The sequence below is a fragment of the Stomoxys calcitrans genome, chromosome 5 (genome assembly GCF_963082655.1).
Source record: "Stomoxys calcitrans chromosome 5, idStoCalc2.1, whole genome shotgun sequence".
In the NCBI taxonomy this organism is placed as follows: Eukaryota; Metazoa; Arthropoda; class Insecta; order Diptera; family Muscidae; genus Stomoxys; species Stomoxys calcitrans.
Window position 1 is genome coordinate 126,491,897 of NC_081556.1, and position 9,487 is coordinate 126,501,383.

A 9,487-nucleotide genomic window follows, 5' to 3' on the forward strand; every position below is an offset into this window, starting at 1 on the left:
TTGCATTTTCGGATAATAATTCGGCGATTTTGCGCTTGTTTTTTGAAGAAAAAACATAGGGGTTGCACTTAACCGAATTTTCTGCCATAATCTTCGATACTGTATACAAAACTCAAAAAAATTTTTCGCATCGAAAATTGAAAATTTTTGCAAGGGGTTAGCCTTGCTAAAAAAATTCGAAAAAAATAAAATGTGAAATTTTAACTAATTTCGTTTATTTTGCGAATCGTCTTCGAATTTCGAACTGCGGAATGCTTAAAAATGTTCGCTATTCGAAAAAACTAAGGAGTTACAGCGTTTTAGGCCTTGAAAACGACTTTGAATTTTTGCGCGAAAACAAACTTAGTGTTTGCTATGTTTTTCATAGAAACCTTAACGGTATAGTTTCATCCAGCACCACTACGGAAAGAGATTTTCTTCACGAATCCAACGGTGTCTCAAAAATGGTGGTGTTCGCAAAACTAAGGATGTTACAGTAATTTCGAACTCACTTTGTTTTTTTTTTGCATTTTCGGATAATAATTCGGCGATTTTGCGCTTGTTTTTTGAAGAAAAAACATAGGGGTTGCACTTAACCGAATTTTCTGCCATAATCTTCGATACTGTATACAAAACCCAAAAAATTTTTTCGCTTCGAAAATTGAAAATTTTTGCAAGGGGTTAGCCTTGCTAAAAAAAATTCGAAAAAAATAAAATGTGAAATTTTAACTAATTTCGTTTATTTTGCGAATCGTCTTCGAATTTCGAACTGCGGAATGCTTAAAAATGTTCGCTATTCGAAAAAACTAAGGAGTTACAGCGTTTTAGGCCATGAAAACGACTTTGAATTTTTGCGCGAAAACAAACTTAGTGTTTGCTATGGTTTTCATAGAAACCTTTACAGTATAGTTTCATCCAGCACCACTACGGAAAGAGATTTTCTTCACGAATCCAACGGTGTCTCAAAAATGGTGGTGTTCGCAAAACTAAGGATGTTACAGTAATTTCGAACTCACCTTGGATTTTTTTTTCATTTTTCGGATAATAATTCGGCGATTTTGCGCTTGTATTTTGAAGAAAAAACATAGGGGTTGCACTTAACCGAATTTTCTGCCATAATCTTCGATACTGTATACAAAACTCAAAAAATTTTTTCGCATCGAAAATTGAAAATTTTTGCAAGGGGTTAGCCTTGCTAAAAAAATTCGAAAAAAATAAAATGTGAAATTTTAACTAATTTCGTTTATTTTGCGAATCGTCTTCGAATTTCGAACTGCGGAATGCTTAAAAATGTTCGCTATTCGAAAAAACTAAGGAGTTACAGCGTTTTAGGCCTTGAAAACGACTTTGAATTTTTGCGCGAAAACAAACTTAGTGTTTGCTATGTTTTTCATAGAAACCTTAACGGTATAGTTTCATCCAGCACCACTACGGAAAGAGATTTTCTTCACGAATCCAACGGTGTCTCAAAAATGGTGGTGTTCGCAAAACTAAGGATGTTACAGTAATTTCGAACTCACTTTGGTTTTTTTTTTGCATTTTCGGATAATAATTCGGCGATTTTGCGCTTGTTTTTTGAAGAAAAAACATAGGGGTTGCACTTAACCGAATTTTCTGCCATAATCTTCGATACTGTATACAAAACTCAAAAAAATTTTTCGCATCGAAAATTGAAAATTTTTGCAAGGGGTTAGCCTTGCTAAAAAAATTCGAAAAAAATAAAATGTGAAATTTTAACTAATTTCGTTTATTTTGCGAATCGTCTTCGAATTTCGAACTGCGGAATGCTTAAAAATGTTCGCTATTCGAAAAAACTAAGGAGTTACAGCGTTTTAGGCCTTGAAAACGACTTTGAATTTTTGCGCGAAAACAAACTTAGTGTTTGCTATGTTTTTCATAGAAACCTTAACGGTATAGTTTCATCCAGCACCACTACGGAAAGAGATTTTCTTCACGAATCCAACGGTGTCTCAAAAATGGTGGTGTTCGCAAAACTAAGGATGTTACAGTAATTTCGAACTCACCTTGGATTTTTTTTTCATTTTTCGGATAATAATTCGGCGATTTTGCGCTTGTTTTTTGAAGAAAAAACATAGGGGTTGCACTTAACCGAATTTTCTGCCATAATCTTTGATACTGTATACAAAACTCAAAAAATTTTTTCGCATCGAAAATTGAAAATTTTTGCAAGGGGGTTAGCCTTGCTAAAAAAAATCGAAAAAAATAAAATGTGAAATTTTAACTAATTTCGTTTATTTTGCGAATCGTCTTCGAATTTCGAACTGCGGAATGCTTAAAAATGTTCGCTATTCGAAAAAACTAAGGAGTTACAGCGTTTTAGGCCATGAAAACGACTTTGAATTTTTGCGCGAAAACAAACTTAGTGTTTGCTATGGTTTTCATAGAAACCTTTACAGTATAGTTTTATCCAGCACCACTACGGAAAGAGATTTTCTTCACGAATCCAACGGTGTCTCAAAAATGGTGGTGTTCGCAAAACTAAGGATGTTACAGTAATTTCGAACTCACCTTGGATTTTTTTGCATTTTCGGATAATAATTCGGCGATTTTGCGCTTGTTTTTTGAAGGAAAAACATAGGGGTTGCACTTAATCGAATTTTCTGCCATAATCTTCGATACTGTATACAAAACTCAAAAAATTTTTTCGCTTCGAAAATTGAAAATTTTTGCAAGGGGTTAGCCTTGCTAAAAAAAATTCGAAAAAAATAAAATGTGAAATTTTAACTAATTTCGTTTATTTTGCGAATCGTCTTCGAATTTCGAACTGCGGAATGCTTAAAAATGTTCGCTATTCGAAAAAACTAAGGAGTTACAGCGTTTTAGGCCTTGAAAACGACTTTGAATTTTTGCGCGAAAACAAACTTAGTGTTTGCTATGTTTTTCATAGAAACCTTTACAGTATAGTTTCATCCAGCACCACTACGGAAAGAGATTTTCTTCACGAATCCAACGGTGTCTCAAAAATGGTGGTGTTCGCAAAACTAAGGATGTTACAGTAATTTCGAACTCACCTTGGATTTTTTTTCCATTTTCGGATAATAATTCGGCGATTTTGCGCTTGTTTTTTGAAGAAAAAACATAGGGGTTGCACTTAACCGAATTTTCTGCCATAATCTTTGATACTGTATACAAAACTCAAAAAATTTTTTCGCATCGAAAATTGAAAATTTTTGCAAGGGGTTAGCCTTGCTAAAAAAAATTCGAAAAAAATAAAATGTGAAATTTTAACTAATTTCGTTTATTTTGCGAATCGTCTTCGAATTTCGAACTGCGGAATGCATAAAAATGTTCGCTATTCGAAAAAACTAAGGAGTTACAGCGTTTTAGGCCTTGAAAACGACTTTGAATTTTTGCGCGAAAACAAACTTAGTGTTTGCTATGGTTTTCATAGAAACCTTTACGGTATAGTTTCATCCAGCACCACTACGGAAAGAGATTTTCTTCACGAATCCAACGGTGTCTCAAAAATGGTGGTGTTCGCAAAACTAAGGATGTTACAGTAATTTCGAACTCACATTGGTTTTTTTTGCATTTTTCGGATAATAATTCGGCGATTTTGCGCTTGTTTTTTGAAGAAAAAACATAGGGGTTGCACTTAACCGAATTTTCTGCCATAATCTTCGATACTGTATACAAAACTCAAACAATTTTTTCGCATCGAAAATTTAAAATTTTTTCAAGGGGTTAGCCTTGCTAAAAAAAATTCGAAAAAAATAAAATGTGAAATTTTAACAAATTTCGTTTATTTTGCGAATCGTCTTCGAATTTCGAACTGCGGAATGCTTAAAAATGTTCGCTATTCGAAAAAACTAAAGAGTTACAGCGTTTTAGGCCTTGAAAATGACTTTGAATTTTTGCGCGAAAACAAACTTAGTGTTTGCTATGTTTTTCATAGAAACCTTAACGGTATAGTTTCATCCAGCACCACTACGGAAAGAGATTTTCTTCGTGAATCTAACGGTGTCTCAAAAATGGTGGTGTTCGCAAAACTAAGGATGTTACAGTAATTTCGAACTCACCTTGGATTTTTTTTTTGCATTTTCGGATAATAATTCGGCGATTTTGCACTTGTTTTTTGAAGAAAAAACATAGGGGTTGCACTTCCGAATTTTCTGCAATAATCTTAGATACTGTATACAAAACTCAAAAAATTTTTTCGCATCGAAAATTGAAAATTTTTGCAAGGGTTAGCCTAGTTAAAAAAAATTCGAAAAAAATAAAATGTGAAATTTTAACTAATTTCGTTTATTTTGCGAATCGTCTTCGAGTTTCGAACTGCGGAATGCTTAAGAATGTTCGCTATTCGAAAAAACTAAGGAGTTACAGCGTTTTAGGCCTTGAAAACGACTTTGAAGTTTTGCGCGAAAACAAACTTAGTGTTTGCTATGTTTTTCATAGAAACCTTTACAGTATAGTTTCATCCAGCACCACTACGGAAAGAGATTTTCTTCACGAATCCAACGGTGTCTCAAAAATGGTGGTGTTCGCAAAACTAAGGATGTTACAGTAATTTCGAACTCACCTTGGTTTTTTTTTTGCATTTTTCGGATAATAATTCGGCGATTTAGCCTTGCTAAAAAAAATTCGAAAAAAATAAAATGAGAAATTTTAACAAATTTCGTTTATTTTGCGAATCGTCTTCGAATTTCGAACTGCGGAATGCTTAAAAATGTTCGCTATTCGAAAAAACTAAGGAGTTACAGCGTTTTAGGCCTTGAAAATGACTTTGAATTTTTGCGCGAAAACAAACTTAGTGTTTGCTATGTTTTTCATAGAAACCTTTACAGTATAGTTTCATCCAGCACCACTACGGAAAGAGATTTTCTTCGTGAATCTAACGGTGTCTCAAAAATGGTGGTGTTCGCAAAACTAAGGATGTTACAGTAATTTCGAACTCACCTTGGTTTTTTTTTTGCATTTTTCGGATAGTAATTCGGCGATTTTGCGCTTGTTTTTTGAAGAAAAAACATAGGGGTTGCACTTAACCGAATTTTCTGCCATAATCTTCGATACTGTATACAAAACTCAAAAAATTTTTTCGCATCGAAAATTGAAAATTTTTGCAAGGGGTTAGCCTTGCTAAAAAAAATTCGAAAAAAATAAAATGTGAAATTTTAACTAATTTCGTTTATTTTGCGAATCGTCTTCGAATTTCGAACTGCGGAATGCTTAAAAATGTTCGGTATTCGAAAAAACTAAGGAGTTACAGCGTTTTAGGCCTTGAAAACGACTTTGAATTTTTGCGCGAAAACAAAATTAGTGTTTGCTATGTTTTTCATAGAAACCTTAACGGTATAGTTTCATCCAGCACCACTACGGAAAGAAATTTTCTTCGTGAATCTAACGGTGTCTCAAAAATGGTGGTGTTCGCAAAACTAAGCATGTTACAGTAATTTCGAACTCACCTTGGATTTTTTTTTTGCCTTTTTCGGATAATAATTCGGCGATTTTGCGCTTGTTTTTTGAAGAAAAAACATAGGGGTTGCACTTAACCGAATTTTCTGCCACAATCTTCGATACTGTATACAAAACTCAAAAAATTTTTTCGCATCGAAAATTGAAAATTTTTGCAAGGGGTTAGCCTTGCTAAAAAAAATTCGAAAAAATAAAATGTGAAATTTTAACTAATTTCGTTTATTTTGCGAATCGTCTTCGAATTTCGAAATGCGGAATGCGTAAAAATGTTCGCTATTCGAAAAAACTAAAGAGTTACAGCGTTTTAGGCCTTGAAAATGACTTTGAATTTTTGCGCGAAAACAAACTTAGTGTTTGCTATGTTTTTCATAGAAACCTTAACGGTATAGTTTCATCCAGCACCACTACGGAAAGAGATTTTCTTCACGAATCCAACGGTGTCTCAAAAATGGTGGTGTTCGCAAAACTAAGGATGTTACAGTAATTTCGAACATCATATATGGCAAAGTGGACGGACGTGTAAAAGGAAGCTCCCATTAATGAGCCAGAAAACGCCTTAGCAAGCCAAGATTTCGCAAGGATTTGGAGCCTAAACACAACTGCAGCAGACCACGTATCTCATCCATATTAATTTGCCGCTTTCCAAGGTTCCGGTGAGCAAACAATAAACATTTAATAAATCACTTTTGATACAAAATATTATCACTCAATATAAATAAACAACGAGTAAACAAACACCGACACAACAAAATATAATATCAGCTGGCCTTGTCCAACCAAGTTTGGTGATGACAAAATTCCGATAAATGCAATTATTACTGCTATCGATAAACGGCATTGCCATATATGAAAATTTGCAGGGTTAGGAAATATGCAAAGCAACATCCAAACACCCAAAAGAAGATACACTGAGATAAAATCCCCTGAAAATACCAGTATAACGTCAAACATGGATCCAAATGATCTAATAAAAATAATAAAAGAAACTATTAACTCAAACTTGGATGAAAAACTTAAAACACTCCCCACAAAATCGGACATTGAAGATTTAAAAGTCGAAATAGTTGGTATCGGTGCTGATGTAAGTGCGTTGAAAAGGGAAAATCAAGAACTAAAAGATGAATTAAATAAAGTGCAGCAAGAAAATAATCAATTTAAAAAAGATATTAATTGGCTGCAGAACCAAATAAAGCCTAATAAACTATTTATTAAAGGAATAACAAGCTCCAAGAACCCGATGGAAGAGGCGAAAAATCTATTCAGAGACAAGTTAAATATATCAACCACTATTAAATATGTAAATAAGGTGTTTGATCGCAATGGGAAAATGGCAATAATAATTGAGCTTGAAAACGAACAAGCAATACAGGAAGTATTCCGAAATACCAAAAAACTGGCGGGGTCAAATATAACTATTGAACGAGATGTGATTCCAACAAAGCAATTACATAAAAGAATCTTCCTCATTTTAAAGAAAAAAATCTTATCTCTCAGTAAGCAGCATAAAATTGTTGTAAGAGAAGATAAAATGAAAATAAAAGATCAATGGTTTAAATGGAATTCTAAAAATAAACTTGTCTCTGGTAATGATGATGGTGAGCAAGAATTTGAAAAGCTATATGGGGATGTTAAAAAGAACATCTGCTTGAATTATGATCAATTTTTTGAAGAACTCTACCCAAAAAACCAATAAATGCCATCAATGAACCGAAGCCACATAACCTCTCCATTTTATCCTACAATATAAATGGTCTTGAAAACAAATATCTGTTCCCAGCCTTCTTTCAATATGTTAAACAATTTCAAATAATAATATTAATAGAAACACATTTAGAATCTGATAAGGAGAAGAGAGCAATACCATACTTTAGCGGATTTGATCTTTTTTTTGAGCCGGCAGTACGCATTCATAGATTCGGTAGAGCTATTGGTGGGAAATTGATTGGAGTAAGCAAACAGTTGCCTGAAATAGGCGTTAAACCGGAAATAATCGATTCGAACAAAAAATTATTTATAAAACTGCGCACCAAAGAATATACATGCTCTATAATACCGCAATATTTAAGACCTGCCACTTGGGATAATGATTTACGAAATCTAAAACAATATTTTCAAGAGGAAGAAATGCAAAATCCTATTTTAATCGGAGATTTTAATGTTAGAATTGGGGAAATTAGTCAACACATGGGTGAAATATACAGAGAAAGCTTTTTCTCCGGATACGATTTAAGAAAATCAAAAGATAAAACCGTCAATCAAAAGGGGATCCAATTTCTACAACTTTGTGACGACTACAACTTGTATATTTTAAATGGCATAACAAAAGGTGATGAGGAAGGGAATTTAACATATGTTACAACAGTTGGAGATTCAGTTAATGATATATGTGCTGTGTCTAAGGAACTACTACGATATACCTATGAATTTAAAGTTGAAGATAAGATATGGTCGGATCATTTTCCCATACTGTTGCAAATTAATGTTGGAACTGACAACAGAATAGAAGAAAAGATGGCGCTCCTACCAAAGTTAATATGGAAGGATAAATATAAGAGTAATTATCAACAAATGATGAGCGCAAATCTTAACAAAATCGCAGCTATAAATGAAATCAGCCTTAACGAAATCTGTGAAATTATTAAGGAATCTTATCCAAAACAAAACAGCCGTAAACCATCTTTTAATTCAAAGCATAAATGGCATAATAATAATTGCAATTTAGCAAGAATTAATACCTTCAAGCTGCTGAAAATCTACAGAAAAACGGGTATTTTAGAAGACAAACGCCGGTATATATCAGCTCAGAAGCATTATAGAGCCATATGTAATAGCAGTAAAGAGGTGTACTACAACAACATGGCTAATAACCTCAATTGTATAAGGAACTCCAAGGAATGGTGGAAAACGGCTAGAGAAATGCGCAACCAACACAATCTTGTATCCTCTAACATAACCCCCGAAGTATTTAGATCCTATTACGAAGGTTTATTAAATAACTCTGAAGAAATCACCCTTATCTATTATGCCCCTTTTTATAAAGAAGATTCTGATTTAGATGGACCGTTTACTATGATCGAACTGAAGAAAATTTTGGCAAGTGTAAAAACTAATAAAGCTCCAGGGGAAGATAGAATCCCTTATGAATTCTTCATGAATGCCACTGATCAATTTCATAACCTGCTTCTAAATACATACAATAGATTGTATACGAATGGAAAAATCGATCCTATATTTTCGAAGACCATTATTTTCCCAATACACAAAAAAGGAGATCTGAATGAAGCATCAAATTATAGAGGCATTTCGTTCATGAACTGTGCAGCTAAGATTTTTATGGGATTAATGAACGAAAAGCTATACAACTGGGTTGAACAGAACAAAATCCTAACCGAATTTCAATCTGGTTTCCGCAAAAATTATGCAACAACCGATAATATATACAATCTAGCATCTATCGTTAACCTAAAATTGAGCGAAAAGAAAAAAGTATATGCTTTCTTTGTAGATTTCAAGGCAGCATTTGATAATATATCGAGACAAGCCCTTATTTATAAGCTTTTTCAAATGGGTATATCATATAAATTCGTTAGATTGGTAGAACAAATGTACAACAATACCCAATCAGCTGTGTGGAACGGAAAAGAAATATCCGAATATTTTGAAACAACGAAGGGTGTTAAACAGGGTTGCCTTTTATCACCATTATTATTCACACTCTACATAAATGATTTGCATGATTATATTGAAGGCGGATTATGTGTGGAATCTATCAATATAAGATTACTTCTATATGCAGATGATATTGTGCTGCTAGCTGATGATATTAAAATCCTACAGAATATGATAGATAAATTAGAATTATACTGCAAAAGATGGAGCTTAGAAGTGAATATAAGCAAATCGGAAATAATGGTTTTCAGAAATGGAGGAAAGCTAAGCAAGTACGAGAAATGGACATACAAAGGCAGGGAGATAAAAATCTGCAACGAATTTAAATATTTAGGAGTAGTATTTACACCCAAAATGAAATTTCATAAACATGTGCAAAACAGAAATAATGAAGCAAAAAACG